Source organism: Balearica regulorum, chromosome 2 (assembly GCF_011004875.1).
Source record: "Balearica regulorum gibbericeps isolate bBalReg1 chromosome 2, bBalReg1.pri, whole genome shotgun sequence".
NCBI classification, from domain to species: Eukaryota; Metazoa; Chordata; class Aves; order Gruiformes; family Gruidae; genus Balearica; species Balearica regulorum.
In genome coordinates, this window is record NC_046185.1 from 66,812,220 (window position 1) to 66,834,420 (window position 22,201).

Below are 22,201 nucleotides of genomic sequence, written 5' to 3' on the forward strand. Positions count from 1 at the left end.
CTGTGTTGACATTATGAATCTTTGGCCTAGAAGTCACCTCTTACCTGTTAAGTATTTATTTCCAGTTCAAACCCCATATTATTGAAAGTGTATAATTGCTATGTTCCTGTCAGAGATTACTAGCTGTTTAGTTTATAATTCCACTCTTAGTTTCATAAATTCACAATTATTCCCAGATGTAATCAGGTCAGTGTCAAACACCTTCCCGAATCATACAGTGAAATAATTGCCAAATATTGTTGACATTATTGCAAACACATTATTAGTTATTTGGGTTAAGTTTTGATGCTGTGAGTGCCAAAACCAAAATGAATAGTAAGTATCCCAAGTGCAATCATGACAAAATTACAATAATTTTGTGGCTAGCATCATTTGGTTACAGGATCAAAGCAAAAATATTACTGGATGCCAAAAGATCAAGTTCTTTTGTCACAGCAGAACCATGAGCAATGAAAAATTAAATAAATGCATTAGTTGAACTATTTAGTACGGCCAAAATCTACTTTGCTAAAAACAATTTGCAGTGTTCACAAACACTTATTAATGAAAAGTTCACAAAATAGAGAAAGGGTCTTGTTTGTTTGTTTGTTTTTATAAACATCATTGAATACAAAATTTCCTCAGTTTTCCTGGCATCACTCTATGGTTACAATCTGGAAGGAATAATCTTTATCAGAGGCTTTCTTAAATTATTTCACTTTAAATTGTAACACTGAACACTTATGATAGTCTACAGTAGTTACAGGTTTTGTTTCTTTGTCCAGCTACTCTGTGATAGACCAGTCCTCAACATCCAATTTCTGAATGCTCTCAAATCACCTGTTAATTTTTTGTCACTCTGCCTGGAACCTTTATAATCTTTAATTGAGAGAAAAGCTTATCATCTTAAAGCAAAGCTTTATCACATTTGATAAAACATGGGCTATTATACAGTAATGCACTGTGAGACGAAGGAAATCTGTACCACTCCAGGGAATCACTCTGGAACCAGAACTGAACCAGGCTTTATTTACAAATTTGTATGTTCTGCTACTATGGTGCCTGCTATTTTTGCAAAAATACTGAAAAAAAAACCCTACACAATTTATATAGAGGAGCACCTTAATCATTGCACTGGCTGGTATTCACCTACTACCTGGTTTTGCCCTTCCCTCTTCCTCTTGCCATACAGCTCTTTCCAGCAGTTTGGACACAGCTCTACAGGCACTCAGGGAAGGAAGGCAAGAGGGCATGAAGCACTTAGCAGGCACTGGTTTATGGGCAAGGGGAAGCTGTGATGCAAAACTGATGTGTAAGCACATGCAAAGTCACGCACAGACTGAGCGTATAATTACTACAGAATGGCAGAATGAGAAATCAAAGGTCTGGTGCGGGAAAAGAGAATAACAAAATCTATCTTACATCATAACATTGTCCTACTTGCAATAAGTGTTTCTCTTGATAAGAAGAGAATTTATTTTTTTTAAGTGGCAAAGATGTATTAAACAGATTGAAAGCATAGCATTACTTAGGTATGTAAAGAAAGAAAGAACATAGAAAAAGCAGTTACATGCTGCCAGTCCAACGTGACAGCTACACACACTCATCATATCAGAGAGATCTGCACATCATGCATGACACCATCTGGCCTCGCCTCAAGCCACCCTTGCAGGCTCCTTGCCAACAGAGACCAGTGCTGGTTTTGTAGACAACCTCAAGATGAGCCCTAAAATCAACACAATAAACATTACTATGTTTTTGTATAGTCAGAGTAGTTTGTATCATAGAGTTGATCAGTGTGTTGTGGGTCACATCGCCTGCAAACCATAGCTGATAGATACTGAAGCAATTAACCTTCATTTCATTAAATGAATTTGCAGAAACCAATTCTACAAATCAAGGGTGTTAGAATTATACATAAAAGCAATGAGAAGCCCAACTTCTGTCTTCTAATGAAGTGATGAATTTCACTTCTTTCCATCCTCCCTTCCCTAAACTAACATTTGAAGAATAATTTTTAGGATCTAGCACTCAAAGCTTGGGAAGTCCAGAATTAAGACTGCCCAATTAATCCCCACCCATAAGGAAAACAATTTGGTTTAAATTATACATTCACATCCTGTTTCCTCCAATATCCCCCTTGTCTGACACAGCTCACAAAAAGAATGGCACCTACACACAGACCAGGGCACTTAATATTCTTGATTCTGTCCCTGTCTCAATTTCTACAAGGTATCAAGCATTAGAGCAGACTGGCAGGGGGACTTCAAGGTGAGAGCAAATGTACAGTTTAGGAAGCAGAAATTCAGTCAAGTGAACTCACTTACATTCATGACTTTTTTACACATTTCCCTCCCTGCCCCCAAGAAAGAAATATTTTGCAGTCTTCATTTCTGGTATCTCTTGCTTGAGGGGCTAATTTTCAGGAAGGTGATCTAACCGCTCAGTTCCATGGTCACTGAGACGTGTGCGCTCCCAGGCATGCTCATGGCCAACTCTGAGGACCAAAGCAGTGCTGAGTCTCCACACTGACAGACATAGTTCTAATGTCAGCAAAAGTTTGTTATGTCATCTCATTTTCCTTGCCTGTAAAATAAGGATGCTACAGGTAAAGGATGAGATGTGGAAGATTTTTGTCACTCAGTGTTACCCATTCTTGCATTTAGTGAGACAGAATCCTATGTAAAGGAAAAAAAGAGTATAATCATAAATTAAAGATACATCATACAAGTGAAGGAGCTCTCAATTAGTATGCCTGAGCAACTGGAACTCTGTTTTTCCTTTGAGAGCTTCACTTTGCCACACTAATATTATTTTACAGATTAGCTGTGTGCATACTCATAGATGAAGGGCAAGCATTAGAAACTGTGAAAGTTATTAAGTAAGGAATTTATAACTAAATAAGTAGCAGAAGTTTAGAGAAAACCAGAGACAGTTCTACTGCTGAAGAAAGAAAACAGTACTGCTCCAGCAACCACTAGCAGAACAAATCTAACTTCTTTCCCATGCAAAAATAACAGGGCAAGTAATTCTGGAAGTCAAAAGAAATGAACCATAAAAGAGTATAGAATCCAAAATGGATCATGGTACATGTGGGAAAGTGGCGAGAAATCAAGTTTTTTCAAACACAAGAAGTAGAGGTCATTAACGAAAGCTACTAGGAGACGGGGTCAAAGAAATAAAAGGAGATGATTCTTCACATAACAGGTGGAATTTGTTCAAATGCTTTTCTGCTATCAGCACCTAATTACCAGAAAAACGTAGAGATTAAGTTCAAAGTAAAGCTACAAAAATAATTAGAGGAGACTAAACTAAAAGAAAAGATGAAAAGAGAAATACATGTATGGTGCTGTTTAAATGACAGCTAAGTTATGATTATATCTACAACAAATATTTAAAATGTTCAAACTCTACACTGGTTCATTTGCAGAATCATTTAGAGAGATACAAGAGAATATTACACACATATCAAGGAAAAATTAAGTGATGAACGCTGAAGTTCAATAGTAGGGAAAACTTTAATCAGTCTCTGAAATTGAATTAATTGCCATAATAGTAGAGTAGACAAACACTAGAATTTACATTAATTTGGGAACGATCCTGCACTGCAGCAGGCAAAACTAGGGAATATAATAAGAGGAAGATTCTAGAAGGTTTTTTGATCAGCAATTTTGGGGAAAAAATTTCCAATCAAGTTGATAATTTTTTCAGGAAATCATCATTTTATTAAAAATTTTCATTCTCTTTTTGACATTTCAGATTGCATTGTTTTTAAAAAAAAATTTTGTTTTGGTAAAGTATATTAAGGGTTGTATATATATAAAGTATACAGAAAAGTGTACAGAGAAGGTAATTGTTTCCAAAAGTTATCTTGAAAAATAACAATTATTCCCCCATCTCAACCCTAACATGTTTAAATTCTAATTATCACTGTCATTTACAGTTACAACTTCATTTTTAGCTCTTCTCCTTCCAGATGTGCTCTTCCCCCATCCCATGCTTTTTTTTAGGCACTCACCCTTCCGTTGTTGCCCATTGTCTCCAGGCAGAGGCTGAGGGCGTTTTTGTCTTTTCTACCACAATCCACTGCAGCACTGCAAATCCACACAGGCACTCTGCAAAGGAGAAGCGTCTGCAGTCAGAAAGGCTTCCTTGCCTCCCCCTGCTCAGTATTGTCAGCCAGCAGGAGACAACGAAACAGCCCTTCAGACACAGGACCTCATCCACAATGCTCTTACTTGGCATTTCTCCACGTTAATCTGAGATGACTGTGCCATCTCAGTGTCAGGCCTTAAGTCTGCAGTTTAATTATGGTTTTTGAAGGCAGATGGGTGAATGGAGAACTCTCCATGCCTTTCAAAATCTAACCACAAGTTGAAAAGGGAGTCCTTCACAAGAAGGCAAGAAGGCGGCAAAGAGACCTAGGGAAGTTTCTTTGCCAGTCACATCCCAGCTTTCTCAGGACTTCAAAAAAGCTCCTTCAAAGAAACATTCAGCAGCTATGCTCCCCCACACTCCGGCCTAAATAGCACCTAGGGTAATCTGAACGGTATAAAAATGCAAAGAACTCCAAAGAACATCACAAGCATTGCTATTCAGTGTTACCACAGGTTTTGACAATCTAATGAAATAAAAGGGATGTTTAAGAATTACCCGTTAGGAAAAAATTACTTAATAGACCGCAAACAAAGAAGACAGAAAATGAAAGAGGAATCCCAGGGCAAGAAATCTAGCAGCCTCTTTCCCTCACTGCAGATAGGAGCAGCAAGATCTGGGCCAGGCGCTCAGTTCTGCCACTGAACTGTGTCACTGCTGATTGCCTGTCACCTTTGTCTCCTCCTCCTTCACCTCTGTGACACGTCAGCCATGCAATTTTACTGTCCATGTGTCTATACTGTCCCCACTGTAACACACACTTTCTTATCCCTTCACGTTTTCCTAGTTTTTTTCTCTCCCATAGCAAAACCCAACAATCCTCCTATCCACAATCCTCTTTTCCACAATCCTCTTTTCCACATCACTCATGAAATGTTCCTTGACAAAATGTTAACACTAACTGTCTTTATTGTAAATAAAGTGCTACACATAAAAAAGATGTCAGATCAACGGGTTGCTGTGATAATTTTGCATAGATGTCATCATCTTCTCCTCCCTCCCCTCATTTGGAGGCCTTCCATTTTAGACTTTAAGCTTGAGAGAACTGCATCTTCCCAAGAGTTTGTACCAGGCACAGCAATCCAAGCTGGACTTAGCACAGCGAGAGCATCAGCAAAAAGAAATATGCTGGAGCAATATGTGGTTAAAAGTGGAAGTACTTATTGTAATCCATGAGCTAAACACAGGCAAATTAAGTAGGGAATGACGTGACTTCCAATTTTTAAACCTGAGGAGATTCCACAGGAAACCTTATCTTAAGTTTACAAAGAAGCTTTCTCCTGTCATATATCATAAGAATCATTATCGTTATGTATTTCTGAAACACAATAAGGAGCCTTTGCAGACTATACAATCATTTAATTAATACACAAAGTACCAGCTTTTTCCAGTTTGAGAACCAAAATTGTGTGATAAGAGCATAATAGCAATAGTTTGCCCATGGGTCTGGGTTTAATACCAGTATTATCTGCATAGACTATCTAATGTGTTTAGCTTCTATGAAGAATTTGTTAACAGTAAATCAACGTTGTCATTATTTAATAACATGGCTGCATTCTATCCTGCTGGGTGGAAATAGTCAATTCTGACTTTTAAACATCTTAATTTGAGAGGTCATTTTATTGGATGGGCAGCATTAGATAAAAAGCACCCAAATCAGAGCAAACATAAAGGTCTAACATGATTTCATTTGGCAAGAGAAATACAAACTGACATTTCTTTTGTCATGCAAATGCATACTGAACACATGGGGTGAGAGAGAGTTGTGTTGCATCGTGTTTACCGTATACACATAGATTCCCATTACAAGCCTCAGAGGCAGAGCCACACTGTGGAAGAGTGGTCTCCTGAAGGGTGAGAGCTTCCCTGTGGAGGCATCCCAGCGGTGCAGGGAAAAGAGTGGTGGAAGAGCAGCAGAGATCAGCCAGCGCTACAGGACAATAGCCAGGCTGAGGCATGGCCCTCTATCACCACAGTCTGGCTGAGTCCCTAGCACGTGGCACTTCTGAAGCACGGCATGGTTCAGCTGCTGTAATTTATCCCATTAACAGATCAGACAAAGTGTTAACACCCCCCCAAATGCATCCAAAACACCCTACTTTTGTGTACTCAGATCAGCATTTGACACACTCAGAGGAAAGCTGCATACGCTGAGTATTTGGTTGTGCACACAACTACTCTTCATCACCTCACAAGCAGAAAAAGGGGCTCAGAAAACGTGCACCTTCTCTAGACACCTTGGGTTGTAAGCAGGGGGACTATCTCTTTTGTCTGCCTGTTACCTCAGAAATAAAATGAGTAGCATGTCTCTAGCAAAACCTCTCTAGATCTAGCTAGTGCTTCACTCGCCACTTCTAAGGAAAGGACCATGTTGCCACCTCTGCCTGCCAAGAGAAGGTGGGGAGGGCACTACTGCTTCAGAGAGGGAACATGGTTTCCCGGGAGATGCTGGAGCACAGATAGCTTCAGCGTCAATGACACGAGCTCAGCACTTAGTTCTGACCCCAGTCAATCAGGGGCAACTTCTGCATTTCAATCTCACCATGCTGCCAGGCTTAATGGCATTATGCAGCTTTGGATGGGGCTCAGATGTTCAGCCCTTTGCAGTATCAAATCCATAGTGACTTAAAATTGAAATCAGGGTTACCAATAACTAAATGGAAATAGTGTTGTTTCCCAGAACACAGGAGATCTTTCACAATGTACTGGGGTGCATGTTTTTTGTCTCCACTGAGCTATGAACAATAGGCAACTCTCTGCTTTTATTAAAAACTTTGAGGGATTATTATTTTAGTTAAGCCTTTAAGAATTCATACCTATCTGGAAAGGGCAGCTTGTGTAATGAACTTCCTGTTTTCATCATAGCTGGACACTGCTTTTTGCTGTTGCCTGTTATTACCCAGTTAATACGAACTGCCTAGAGTTTATTTTTAGCTCACTTGAGCCTATTGTAAGGTCTGTTCAAGAACTTAACTTTCCAACCAGAAAATGTAATTACTGCATCTAACGCCGAGTTTAGGAATATATTCTTAAGTCCTTTTAAACAGCCAAGACCTAAAGAGAAAATAGATAATGAATAGTGATTGAATACAAGTAATCTGCTCAACTCAAAAATTGCCTTTCATTTTCAAATTATACCCTTATTTTCAAAAATAAGTATTTATTTGATAAAGAAGTCATGCTCCATTCATTTAATTACTAATTAAAACAGAGGAGATGAATAAATATTTGCCAAAATAAGCAGGGGAGTATTTTTATTTGAGGAAAAATATGTAATTATCTAAATGTTTTGAGATCATAGAATCAAAAACTTTGAAGTCTTCTGTGTCAGACACAGTTTCTTTCATGTATATCAAATCACATTTAGCACAAGTGAAAAGTACTTAAGACTGAAATGAGACTGCACATAAACTCTGGAAAGGACACTTTTTACAACAGTCTGTCTTTCAACCTCTTGAAGAAAAGAAAACAAGAATAATAATAATAAAATCACATGGAATCACAGGATAATTCAAGTTAGAAGGGATCTAGGGATCTCAACAGGTCACTGGATTGGTCACTTAAAGCAGGATGAGCCTTGAGGTTACTCAGAGCTTCATTCAATCTGGCCTCAAAATCCTCCAAGGATGGAGAGCACACGACCTCCTCTGGATAACCTGTTCCAGTATCTGAGTCTCCTCATGGTGAAAAGGTTTCTCCTCACACCCAGTGTGAACCTCTCTTGCTTCAACTTCTGCTTGTTGCCTCTTGTTCTCCCACGTTGCGCCACTGAGGAGTACCAGGCTCCTTGTTTTTGATGACCTTATCACAGGTAGGGGAATGCTGCTATTATGGCCCCTCCTCCTGAGGCTGAACAAGCCCTGCTCCCTCAGCCTCCCTACACTGGGAAAGTGCTCCAGCCCCCTGACCATGGCCCTCTACTGAACTCTTGCCAGTTTACCACTGCCTTTCCTGTTTTCAAGGGCCCAAAACTGAACACAGTATCCAAATGTGGTCTAACAGGTGTTTGGTAAATGGGAATAATCACTTCCCTCCACCACCTGACTGCACTTCTGTCGCTACAACCCAGGATGCTGTTGGCCTCCCTTGCTGCCAGGACGCATTGCTGGATCCTGCCCAACCTGGTGTCCACGAGCCTTCCAGGTCCCTTCCACAGAGCTGCTCACCCTGTCCCCAGCCTGTGCTCCTCCACCGGGTCCCTCCTTCCCAGGTGCGGGGGTTGGCATTTGTCCTCACCAAATTTCTATTAACTTCATTACGATGGATAATTCCATGAATGGTTCTTAAACAGGAGCTTAACATTTCCCTCCTTTCTGTTTTGCTCTACTATTGCACTCATTTTACTACAATTGAGCTTAAAGGGGTGGATTACATAATTCAGGATACATTTAAAATCAGATTAAAAAGAGAGAGATAAAGAGGTCTGTCCTGTTTTTCACGCAGAATTTCTTTTTCACTGTCTTCACTTGCCATATATATTTTTACATTTGCTGCTGTAACTACTTCGGCTTTGACAGACCCATAAAAATTTACAGAAGCTGTATACTAAAAAAATCAACTTTCTGTCTCTTGAGCTAGTCTGATAAACCATGACTCACAGCACTTTCTATGTGTATACATTTTCAACAATTTCAGTGTTAACCCTTAGCTATGAAAAATCCTTAAATTATTTACTTTAAGCCAATTTGATATTAATAGTAATAAGTACTCTGCAGAAAAAGTGAACATTAGTTGGAAATAAGTATGTTGAACAGGATTTATAGGTAAGTGAGGAATGCAAGTTTGACAATTAATAGTAGCTTCATTAAGTTTCAATTAAGTGCATATATCAGTGAATCTTAAGGAATTTTTTGTTTTGTTGTAAAAATAATTTATTTCTGGCCAACTGCTGCCTGTGAAATTTCACAAAGGATATTGCAGTTTTCAAAAAAAAGATGCTATAAATAACAAAACAGAATACATAGTATAAGTCCTAGAAGAATACGTTTCTGCATCCTTTCAAGGTGACTGTGTGCAATCCCAAGTGGCCACATTAATACTCTGTTTAAACTTTTTAAAAGGAAATGCAAAAGTTTCTGAATTGAAGTTTCAAAGCTAGCTATTACAGGCTGTTGAACAAACCAAACTTATTTTCATTTTTAAAGCTTTGATGTTTTTGCTACTTGTCACTGGCATTGTCATTTTTTTAACTGTTTATTGCCTTTTACTTAAAAATTCAACCTGGAGATTAAAAAAAAAAACATCAAGAGACATTGTCATTACAAACCTTTCAAGACAATTTTCAGTGAAAGCTACTTGTGCTTGGTTTGCCATTTGAGTATCTATTCAATACTAGGCCAGCTTCCCTTCTCTCCTTCTCTTTACATCTCCCTCCAAAACAAACTGACATCAAAGACCTCATCATTAGCAACTACATAGCAGGTATTTGGTTGAATTAGAACATTCATAATCCCCACATACAATAAAATGCATTTGTGGTGGGTTGACCTTGGTGAGCTGCCGGATGCCCACCCAGACGCTCTCTTACTCCCTGTCCTCAGCAGGAAAGGGGGGGAGAAAAGAAGAGGAGAAAGCTCGTGGGTGGAGATAAGGACAGGGACATCACTCACCAACCACTGCCACAGGCAAAACAGACTCAACTTGGGGAAAATTAATTTCATTTACCACCACTTAAGAATAGAATAGGATGTTGAGAAACAATGACAAAGTAAAACCACGTCCCCCTCATCCCTCCCTTCTTCCCAGGCTCACCTTCAACTCCTTCATCCTTGACTCCTCTACTTCATCCTCCCCAAGTGGTGCAGGGGATGGGGAATGGGGGCTGTGGTCACTCCGTAACAGCTCCTTTCCGCCACTCCTTCCTCCCCACACTGTTCCCTGCTCCAGCCTGGGTCCTCTTGATGGCCTGCAGTCCTTCATGAACTGCTCCAGCTTGGGCCCTTCGCCTGGGCTGCAGCTCCTTCAGGTTAAGACTGCAGCAACATTGAGTCCTCCATGAGCTGCAGTGTGGGTATTTGCTCCACCATGGTTCTCTGTGGGCTGCAAGGGGACAACCTGCCTCATCATGCTCTTCTCCAGGGGCTGCAGGGGAGTCTCTGTGCCTGGAGCACCTCCTTCCCCTCCTTTGTCTCTCACCTCAGGGCTCAAGGTCTGTTTCTCACACTCTTTTTCCCTCACCCCTTGCTGCCAGGCAGTGTTTTGCCCTTTCTTACTGTGTTGCTTTTGCGTGGCAAGGTTTTGGTAGCAAGGGGGGGGGGGGGTGTGCTACAGGGGTGGCTTCTGTGAGAAGCTGCTAGAAGCTTCCCCTGTGTCTGACAGAGCCAATGCCAGCCGGCTCCAAGATGGACCCGCCGCTGGCCAAGGCCAAGCCAATCAGTGCCTCTGTGATAACATATTTAAGAAAGAGAAAAAAAAACAGTTAGAGAGAGCTTTTGCAGCCAGAGAGAGGAGTGAGAAGATGTAAGAACATCTGCAGACACCAAGGTCAGTGCAGAAGGAGGGGGAGGAGGTGCTCCAGGCGCCGGAGCAGAGATCCCCCTGCAGCCCGTGGTGAAGACCATGGTGAAGCAGGCTGTCCCCCTGCAGCCCATGGAGGGAGGATGAGGGGGTGTAGAGATTCCACCTGCAGCCCGTGGAGGACCCCACGCCGGAGCAGGTGGAGACACCTGAAGGAGGCTGTGACCCTGTGGGAAGCCCGCGCTGGAGCAAGCTCCTGGCAGGACCTGTGGATCCGTGGAGAGAGGAGCCCACACCAGAGCAGGTTTGCTGACAGGACTTGTGACCCCGTGGGGGACCCACACTGGAACAGTTTGCTCCTGAAGGTCTGCACCCCATGGAGGAGACTCACGTTGGAGAAAGTCGTGAAGGACTGTCTCCCGTGAGAGGGACCCCACGCTGGAGCAGGGGAACGATGAGAGGAGTCCTCCCCCTGAGGATGAAGAAGCGGCAGAAACACCGCGTGATGAACTGACCGTAACCCCCATTCCCCGTCCCCCTGTGCCACTGAGGGGGGCGGAGGTTGAAGCCGAGAGTGAAGTTGAGCCCGGGAAGATGGGAGGGGTGGGGGGAGGTGTTTTAAGATTTGGTTTTATTTCTCATTCCTCTACTCTGTTTTGCTTAGTAATAAATTAGATGAATTCCCTCTCTAAGTTCGGTCTGTTTTGCTCATGATGATAATTAGAGAATGATCTCTCCCTGTCCTTATCTCGACCCGTAAGTTTTTTTTTCATTGTACCTTTTCTTCCCTGTCTAATGAAAGAGGGGAGTGACAGAGCAGCTCTGGTGGGCACCTGGCCCTCAGCCAGGGTCAACCCACCACACTTACCCAGGCTTTCCCCGAGGCGCCACCACCTCGGCCGCGGGGCTCAGCCGTACCCTGTGGTGGGTGGGCTGGAACTGGCTGGAACCAGCTGGAACTGGCTGTGCCCGGCATGGGGCAGCCCTGGCCGCTCCTCACAGAGGCCCCTGCAGCCCCCTGCCAGCCCCTGGGCACCTGCGCCCGTACAGCATCGCTCAGACTGAACCAAACTCTTCAGTCACTGCACACCCTGCGTTATCTAGGGTGACTAATTCATCCTGATCGTTCAACATTGCAGGGACATTCAAAGGGGTCTCTTTTTCCATTTTGGACCAGACTAACCCACCTCCAAGTGGAAATCTAGAACCACAAAGGCATTACTGGTTTTGACGTGCCTGTCCTCACTTGTCACAGCCAGAAACATTAGACACCCCATAGTCCTTCCACCATCTCGGGTCCAAATATCGATTCCCACACACGAGCAGACACTTGCTCACCCACAGAAGCTGTCTCCTCGGATTATTTTCCTGTAAGGACAAGTTAGGCACGTGAAAATGATATGGTTGAAGCTGGAATTTATCTGTCGTGCTGGTGCTAGCAGGTCTTTTTTAAAAGTCCTGTCATGGGATATTTAACGACAGACAAGAAGTAATTAGAACTCTAAGTTCCTGCCTCACTGCTTGTATTTTAATCATGGATATTAATATTTAGGCCTGGATTGTTCTCAGTTAAATCATTATAAATCCAGAGAATCTTCATGGGCTTTATTAGTGCTACTTCAGATTCACAAAAGTATACCTAGGTGTAATAGTTTTGTAGAGTAACCGTAATACTGATTTCATGTCCTTTAAGCCATAGTACACTGCAGGTCCATTCAACTTTTTAATGAGTAAAACATTTAAGAAAATCCTACTGAAATAATATATTTGAAAAATACAAGAAGCACTTTATCTGCAAGGAACTGACATCAAAAAAAGTGAATTTTGAGTTGTCAGCACTCTGTCTGTTGCAATTAATGCACTTAAAATGAGCAAGGAAACATTTTAACTTAACCTTCTAAACCAGCTTATCTCAGTGAGATCATTTAGGGCAGAGGATAACCTGCCATGAGAAGTCATATCACTGAAGCACTGTATTTATAGGATGAGGAGACAAGAAACTAAGGAGAACTGTGTGGAGGCCTACACAAGTTCTCCTGCAGCAGTGCAGTGGGAATCCCAGGTCATTAAAAATTAATTTTCCTTCAATTTTCTGATGTGTAATCTGTTATGCTCAAATATGACACCACATTTCATTAGCCAAAGAAAATACATCCCACACTGGAACCAAATACAATAATTGAACAGCTTTAGATGTTCAGTAAATTGACAACTATGCATCACAATTCTGGTACGTCAAACCCCAAACTCCATAAAATTGCAATATTTATCTCCAAAACCATAACTGTCTAAACATTTACATCAAGTTTCTTCCATAAAACACACATTGAAAGTTTAGAAATGTTGACTGAATCATTTCCTGTGACTCAGTGATCTGCTATTGCATCTGTGCAGAACACCAGGAGAGCTGTTTTTAGCTTGACAATTTTACAATTCAATGGAATGTTAATGGCCTCTCAAATTTCATATAAAACAGCTTCTTATCATGTTCTTAATCTCTTATCAGATGTTATCTAGAGTAAAAAAAAAGTCAAGGCCAGATTATAACCATGGAGAGAATTAAGAAAATTCTCCCAGGCAACCGATCTCAGATTAAAGATTAGCAACAAGTGTGTGCCAGCTATTTCCTGTGATTGATCAGATATCTAGAGAATCATTACTCTGTTCCACTCCCCCCCCCCCCCAACTGTATGTTACCCAGCACACACGACGAGAAGGGGGGTGTGCTCCTGGAGTTAAAAGTTGTAAACCTCCTCCAAGTATCAGCCAAAAGTAGTTTATCGTGCCCTGGAGTCACCCTTAGAGCAGTTCGTAGATGCACGGGCTGTTGCAGCCATCTCTTCAAAGGGACTACATCACGCTGAAATCTGACCAATCTGAAGTTGCTTTGAAATGGAGCAAATCCCACATCTGTCCCTAAATCCCTTGGGATATTTCCTGTGGCTTTACAGTATGGATCCTCTACATTTTTAACAGGTTTTGCATCCCCTACTAACATATGCAATAATCATAAAAACAAAAAATAAAACAGTGCATGTCTGTATAAAACTCTTATGAAAAGAGTGAAACTGAATACCCACACTGTGCTGGCACATGAACAGAGTAAACAAGCTGGAAAGAGAGAAAGAAAGAGCGAGAGATCCTTTTCCTCATCCTCCCTTTCCAACCCTTCTACTTACTTGAAGTTGAAAATAAGTTTAAAAGGCAGGTTATATTGTATCATCAACTTGATTTCTTTCCATTTACACTTCTCCATTAACACCTTTATAAAGAAACTCAGCTTTTAGGACGCATTGTTTGTTTGTTTTAGGAGGAGCTCTTACTATGCGATTGCTTAAAGCAGATAGGATAGAGCAAACTGCATGGCTTTTGTTGAGCCTGCATTTTAGAGCAAATATCTTTGAAGCACAGCCTACTGAGAAGAACAGCTTTTCACAGGAAACAGAAGAAACTACTGCGTGCCCCAGACAAATGGGATTTTCCCCAGGCAAGAAAGATGTAATAAACATCTCAATACAAAATTAGTTAAGAAATATGAAAGGTTGTGGGTTGATCTTTGCTTTTACAAAGACAAAGGAAGAAAATGTCTACACTGAAGGACCTACAAATTCCTCTAGAGCAGATTTCAGATATAAATAAAAAATTTAAATGAATACTCTGATATATGCATGCAAACGAGCCAATATGACAAGAATGTGTAAGAAATAGCAGAACTGTGGATCCCGTTCATTCCCTGTCACACCATACTGACAGATTAAAGCAATATAACTGCTGTAACACGCCACATTCCCAATCCCCCCTTTTCCTCATGCTCCTCATTTTCCATGTGCACCTCATAACACCATTTCTAGCTCTTCCTCTCCGGTTACTGTTCTGCATGACCCCATCTTTGTCCCCGTGTTCCTTGGTACCAGGGTCTTTGACTCTGCAGGTCACACCTTTGCTGCCCCCAAGTCACAGTGCTCTAGCCCCTTCCCCGCCAGTGAGTCTGTCTGCCCCTAGTCCCTTCGCACTGCCAGCCATCTCAGCGTCCACTGAAAATTTTAATTTACCATTAATTATAAGTAACAACAATTTAAAGACAAAAACCCCAGAGTCTAGTCCCATCCAAAGAGCAAGCGTAGTTATGAGTTGACATGTAGGGGGGAAAGGAACCTTGAAAGAACTGCTACAAAGTTGTATGCAAAAAGCTACCAGTGGTGAGGATATGTGGCCAAAGGACTGAGCTGGCTGCAAAGATAGGCAATTCTTAAAGATTTTTTTTTCAGCACAGAAAGAACCACTCCCTGACAGATGTTCTAAAGCCTAAGTGCAGGAGCCCTGCATCACTAATGCCTGTACCACTAAAGAGAGGTCTAGCTGCTCGTGGATTTTGTTATCATTCCAGGAATACAATTTTTAAAAGAACAGAGTACATCAGAAGTCTAATGCTCCAAAATTTAAACCCTAGGTTTTCCCAAGATTCTGTTACAGAGAGAAGGATCTTCAGCGGTGAAGAAAATTCTGCAGTCTTGGGTGAAAGGGACAGCTTTTTGTTCTAATCAACAGAGTGTTGAAGTTATCAGTAATTCAAGTCAATTTATTCACTGAGAACGAGAAATCGGACTTATGAAATATGACTTTGCTTTTCCTAGTGGTGTCTGAATGACATAAAATTCTCTCTGGCCTTAATTAATTTGTCTGAATTTAGGAGAATGCTCCTATATTTAGCTGTTTGTGTATAATCCTCATGAGACTGAGGACAAAATTGTTGGTTGATATTTGACCTCCCTTTCCCTATTAGTCATTGCTTCTAAAGACCATTGTACTTATGGCCCATCTCTTCTTGCTCTAATCTGAACGTACACAGATAATGCATGCAGTAATGCAGTGAAGTTTACTCCACATTTTAAATCTGAGTCCCATATGGCTGATACTCAGTATTTTGTTGCTGTTTGACTTCTACTTATCTATTTTTTTTTTAGCTGAAGATTTTATTAGAGAAGAAATCATTCACGTGAAAAAAAAATAATTACAGAAGATGTGGAACATACTTCATAAAACAAGAGAAGACCAACATCTAGGTCACGAAATTCAGCAAAGCTCAGAAAAATTCAGGCATGTGAAGAGCTAAAAATGCAGTTTATGCATCAATTCCTCATGCGAGCAAAAAAAGAGGGAAAAAAAAAGGCATTCACAAAAATTAGTAAGGAAAACATTTCAATTTTAATTGGAAAAATTGTTTTAAGTGGCATAAAGCCACAGTGTAAGTTTGATGGCCAGATAAACCCAACAAATGGTTCCCCGCAGCTGAAAGTATGAGGTCTGTCTTCCCCTTTCTTCTTCTCCTGCTTCTCTCTTTCTATGCCTCAGCTCCTATCTTCCTCCTCCCCTGCTCAAAGCCACATAATCCACTGTCACGTTTTACGGCTGCAGCATCAGACTCTTCTATGACTTGATTGACTGAAATTTGAAAAAAACTCCCCACAACATAAATAGTCTGCCATTTAAGTGAATTAAATCAGTTCCTGGAGAGATACAAGTATCAGAGAAAACACAAAGTATATGATGGGAAAAGAAAGGGAGGGAAGGGTAGAGGATCTCATCTTTTTGGTAGTGGTGAGCTGGTAAGTCTGCTCATTCTGTCTCATTTGACTATCCCCTAAAAAGATAGTGCTTGAGACAATATGTCCGTGTCTTTGTCCCACACATTCCACACCTGGTGTAGGCCCACAACTGATCTTAGTGATGCAATAGCTATCCTGGAATTCCATCAGAAGTGCCTTGTTTACTCAGGAATCAGACTTCCTCTTACAACTTCAGAGCACTCTGCTTTTCTAAGTGCTTTGGTTTTTACTACCCATGTCTCCATAATTCAGTGGAGCTGTTTCTAACAACGAGGATTGAAAACCTTCCATCTATGGTTCAGAAGCTCTTTTTCTGGTTTTAGAGTAGAAGAACCGTCTGCACCCAGATGGTCCCAAAACATCAACCCTCCAAAGAAGCCTCTGCTGAATATTCGTCGTGGCTTCACAGTAGAGCAGATACACAAAATTCTGCAGCTTCCTCTTGGCTCAGAAAGGGTTCTACACTCAGCTCCATGTTTGTAAAAGAGATCTGGAAAAAATGTTCTTTGTCTGAACGTTATTGTTCCTTGGGGGTGGCAGAGCATGCCCCTTCTGCAAGAGAGAATAGACTCCAAGGCCCCCCATGGCACACAGCAGCTCCCAGGGAATGTGTGATAGGCCAATACCCCCCATACGCCTCTAAACCATCCACAATCCCCGACAGCCACCATGTCAAATGACAATAGTGCAGAATCCCCAGAAGAGTTTCAGTCTTCTGACAATGAATTGAGAACTTTATTACAATAAGTAGACCAGAATTCCCCTTAAGAAGGCACTCCCAAAGTATGGTCCACCAAGCCAGGCTAAATGCTCTAAGGCTGGCCCGCAAAAGTCTATTAAAACACTGTTTTCAACAGTGTCTCTTTTAAAGATTTGACAAAAAAAGCTCCGTGGTGGTACGAGAGAAAGAATGAGGCTAACAGGCATCCATCAGTCAGAAACTTTGGGAACTACTACCTTAAATTGCTTTCCTCCCTCATCCTCCTACTCCTGGCAGAGTTTTTTAGCCCCCTTCTGCCAGGCGTCCCTTTACAGGTTTAAAGCTACAGCATGCGTGCACCCTTGCCAGGGTTCCCCTTCTCCATCGAGGCTCTGGCTTTTCTGAAGAGCAGCATGTTCCAGAGCCACAGCAATGCTCAGCTGGATGACAACCCTGCTGATGTGGACATCCCCACCTAGAGAAAATTTCTGCCTTTTCGGTTCTTTTGGATATCAAATACCACAGAGGTGGTATTTGATCAAGATCAAGAGATCTTTTGCTCGGGTTCCAGCATGACTAACCTTAACCTCCGCAGTACACCACAGCTCAGTAAAGTTTACATACTTCAGTCGATGGCAGTCACATACAGTCCACGTCTAGCGATAGTGATGTCAGCAGGTATTGCCCAACATCTTCCCTACTTAGTTTTATTGCATCTAGATTGCCTGATTTCATCTTGCGCAAGGTTTCTGTGGTTAAGGAAAAGAATGATGGATTTTGACACCTCCAAGTCTCCTGTCATTTACACGAGGCCACTTGAAATGAAAGTGGTGGTGTTCCCAGCTGCTGGCTATGCAGCATGCCTGAACTAGAAGACTGTCCTTCAACCAAGAGGAGCTCACACCAGCTAAAATTGCTACAGATGTCCGTCCTGCTCTCTCTTACCAGTCTGATACCTCATGAAGGGAGTGACCAGGATGTTGTACGCTCCAAACCACACCGTGGTTTCTGCAATGCTTGGAGCATTACAGACCTAAGAAACTGCTCTTAATTATGGCTAATCCTTCCAAGTACCAAAAGAGAAAAAGAGAGCTTTCTAAGATCCATTCATTGTGGTTTTAAGATGGAAGAAGTATTTCTACAAATTTAGATCAGCCAGTAGTTGCGACACAGGTAAGTCAGAGAAACGTAGTGCCATTCAGCAGCTAGTGCTCAAATGTGAGGGTACATCTCCGAGGTGCTATTATTCTAGCCTCTGCTCTCAACCTAGCCTTCACTTATGAACAAGCCCCAAAACTATTCCCATAAAGGTCATATTTCTTCCTAGCACATCCTGCTGTATATTCTACCCACTTCTTGTACTGCAACCAATATGGGGACTTTTTACATATTTTATTCATTCATTGTGATTACTGAATTACAAATGCTGTGTGAGGTAGCTGACAGGACATGTAGGATCTACAACTCTTTTCAAGTTCATTTTGGGTATTTTTTGAGCGGAGATGCTATAGACTATATTTTTTCTGCAAGAGCTAGCATCAAATTTGGATGCATGTTTGATGCCTGTCTCATGGCTTTACCAATTCTACACGTCATTAACATCTCTGAAAAACCTAACTACGAAAAACTCTCTCCTGGATGCGCAGCTGGAGAATGTACCACCTTCTAATATCTCCTTGGTCAATACAACACTTAAATCTGACCTTGAACATGTCTCCAGGTATCTCCTGTTTAGAAAACAAACAAAGCAAAGCTGCTCCTGGAGTTAGTATTAGAATTAGTTTTGCTGCTTCTCTGAAAATTATCATCATAAACCAGATTTGACTTGCTGTCTACTACACTTCCTCGCTCGTTAGAAATTTTGCCCTAGTACTCATAAAATATAAGGGACACATTAGAAACTTAACAGTTTGAGAAAGCTGAGGACAAATAATGTATTGAGAAGGTAAATCATTGACTGTGTTTTGAAACATCAAAAAGTCTTAGTTTTTCTTAGCAGAGTTTCAGTTTCCTATCCTTTTCCTGTCCTTGGCACTACTATTTTCACCTTTCTGCCTTTTCCTGTACTCCCCAGGATGAATGACATTTCTTTGCAGACACAGGAAGGAAAACTGTCACCAAGAAGAAAAAACAATGTGAAGTACTGGTCCTATATTCTGTGAATTGTCAATACTTTCAAAGAATGTGTTATTGTTGAAAACTAGTCCATCAGAGGTCCTGAACACCCTTAGAACAGCCCCTTTCCTTAGCACAGCATAAGAGTCCCGTAAATACTGCTTTGAGGAACATTAGTCACATTAGTAATGCTCATCAGTGTAGACAGCAGAGAAGCGGAAGCAGTCACAATTAGTGTCATAAAAACTGTAATTCGTTTTATCCGGCTGATACTATAGTGTAATCAAAAGTGCAGGACAAACTGCAAGTGTAAGCAAGTGCAGCACTGGTAATATCAGAGAAACTATGCCATGCATGTATTTTTCGTCACTGACCAGACCCATCATTGCAAATAAAAAACTACACCTGCTGGTAGCTCCTCATTCCCCCACAATCCCTTTCAACTTGCACAGAGCATGATACTATAAACCCTATCCACCCCTAGCCATATGCATCTCATCATCATAGTATTTGTATTTTTTCCTCACCTGACAAATACATAAAGTACAGTTCCTTCCTCATTTTATATTGTTTGCTACCTTTATAACCTTTCATTTATGGCTCAGAAGTTAATTTAAATATGTGATATAAAGACAGCAACAGTCTTCATTGTGATAATACATTTCATAAACTTCCTTCGAAGCAAGATGTGATTCTAAATAGTCTCTTAATACTGAAAAGCTTCTGAAATCCCCTTCTACACCTGATGAGGTATAATCTTTTCAGCAAGTGTTATGCAATATATATATATGTCATGCCAGTTTTGCAATGTACTCTGAAAAGCAAAAAAAATTATAAGTATTAATGAATCAAATAGTATACAGAAATAAGAAAAAATGTCTGTAAGCTACAGTCATTCTGAAGGACATCATTCTTCTAGCCATAAGTCTTGACGTGCCAGATCACTCCATTTGCTGATGCTAAACAAGCAAACCTACAATAGCATTTAAGAAGACATGAAATTTTTCTTTTCAGAATACTCATGTTCCCTGCAGGCTCCTGTACAGATGTTGCACAAGTCTGCTAGATACTAAAACTAGTTCAAGTTGTAAAATACTTTTCACTTCCTTTTCTGAGTCACTGCAAATTGCAAGCCAGAAACAAAACCAATACACAGTCAACAAAGGATTAAGACACCTTTTAAATATTTGTACTCTGCAGCAAAAGTAAAAAAACCCAAATATCTGTCCTATTTATTCTACTACATTTATTATGAGCAGTCTACACTATTAAAAAAAAAAAGATATTCTGACTTAACATTTTAAATTACTTACCTATCTACAGCAACATTACTGAGAAACCACAAAAACACTTAACTATATAACTTTTTAAGGCTTGTTTTTTTTCTAGCCACATAATGATTTCAGTAGAGGGTGTGATGTTTTTAGCAAAACTATCAGGTGAATACAGACCTCCTAGCACAGAGATACCAATCTGGATATTAAAAATCATTATGCTGGCACAGCTTATAGCTAAAATACAAAATTGTAGTCATAATAATTGCTTTTGGAGAAGGGGAAGTTGTCTGCTTTTTCCCATACCAATATAAGTTGAAGTAGTAGCACTCTGAGTAAGAACAAGCTTTTCTCCATACGTGTATCCTCTTTCAGATCTAGTTGTGAGGACGAAGTTGCTACCACTCCTGGTTGCTCCTCATAACCCATTAGTTGCAGGTTACCGCTTGCAGAGCCCTGCTAACAAAAGAGACTGTGTGAGCCCTCCCTCATTCACATTGGTCCAGTCTGCAAGGTTATCAGCTCTTTCAATCACACCTTCTAGCTGGGCCTGTAGTGGATGAAGTAAGCACACTTATTTCCATTACAAGATTTACCAGAGTGATACTCTTCAGCAGCGAGATCAGTAATGAAGAGATGATATTTTAACATCCCCAACCAGCCCAGCTATTTGCAAAGTCAGCAGCTGTCACCACAGCCCGAAGTGACTATAACTCAGAAGAAAACAATGACTGTTGGGATCCAGTATTTAGCCCTGCTCAGCGTGCAAGTCACCCACTTTGGGGTGAACTATTAAGGTCTGAAGATACTGATTGATAACCTCATACCTACATACTGCCTCAAGGATGGGGACTCCCCCGTCATTAATATACAGATATATCACTGTTTGCATCACTGATGGAAATCTGGCTCCTGACTCCAACAGGGGCATGTTGTTATTCTGTCTTCTTACAAGGACCAAAATACATACTCATATTCTGTGGTAACAGCCTGAAAAAAAAAAAAAAAAAAACCAGAGGGCATCAGTGAAAGCCTGAATATTTTGGTCCATTATTCTGCAACCACATCATAGTACACCAGTATAACAGCAACATCAGATACAGATAAGAAGTCATTCAGTTGCACCAGTGATGAACCTGAAGGCAAAACTACCATCAACTTTGGTTTACAAGGTTCCCATAAGACTACTTAGTTATGAATTTCTTCTGCAGTCAAATGTATGGCCCTGTTGTTTGGTTTGAAACATTACTAGCCCATATGATGTCATTTAAATCCTCTGCTGTGTGTCCACACAAATACAAAATCACTAGCTAACACTAAAGTGTTGGCTTCAGAAGCAGAGAAGCTCATTAAGTGACACTAACAAAAAATAAGTTGCTCTGATATACCAATTTTACATCTTTGCCACTAATGATTCTCCCCCTAGTCACATAGTATCATGGCACTCATTGCTACTGATGACAAATCTTAGCTACAGCTCTTTAAAGTATTCTAGAGTACAATGAGGCACTACATTGCAAGGCCTAATACTTTGAGTTAAAAGAGATACTTTTTACCAAGACCTGTAGTGACAGGGCAAGGGGCAATGCTTTTAAACTGAAACAAGGTAGATTTAAGACTAGCTGTTAGGAAGAAATTCTTTACTGTGAGGGTGGTGAGGCACTGGAACAGGTTGCCCAGAGAAGTTGTGTATGTCCCATCCCTGGAAGTGTTCAAGGCCAGGTTGGATGGGGCTTTGGGCAACCTGGTCTAGTGGAGAGTGTCCCTGCCCATGGCAGTGGGATTGGAGCTAGATGGTCTTTAAAGGTCCTTTCCAACCCAAACCACTCTATGGTTCTGTGATTCCATGATTCTATGAACAGTAGAACACTTGTATTGACATATTCTAGTGACTATGTCCAGAATATGAAGGTCTT

The 22,201-nt window shown here is 41.0% G+C and overlaps 1 long non-coding RNA gene across 3 annotated transcripts in view; it reads right to left on the bottom strand.

Annotated features, from left to right (window-relative positions):
* Positions 1-472: 472 nt before the first annotated feature.
* The window catches only part of LOC142600417 (uncharacterized), a 35,491-nt gene continuing 13,762 nt past the window's right edge, over positions 473-22,201 (bottom strand). Inside the window, exons 2-5 of one of the 3 annotated variants that reach the window (XR_012833888.1) lie at positions 11,837-11,958; positions 9,886-10,106; positions 3,998-4,094; positions 473-1,705 (exon numbers count right to left, since the gene is read on the bottom strand). This is a non-coding gene — a long non-coding RNA (uncharacterized LOC142600417). Of the gene's footprint in view, positions 1,706-3,997; positions 4,095-9,885; positions 10,174-11,836; positions 13,217-22,201 lie in introns of those variants that run through there. The other 2 variants (XR_012833887.1, XR_012833889.1) reach the window with 2 other exon arrangements.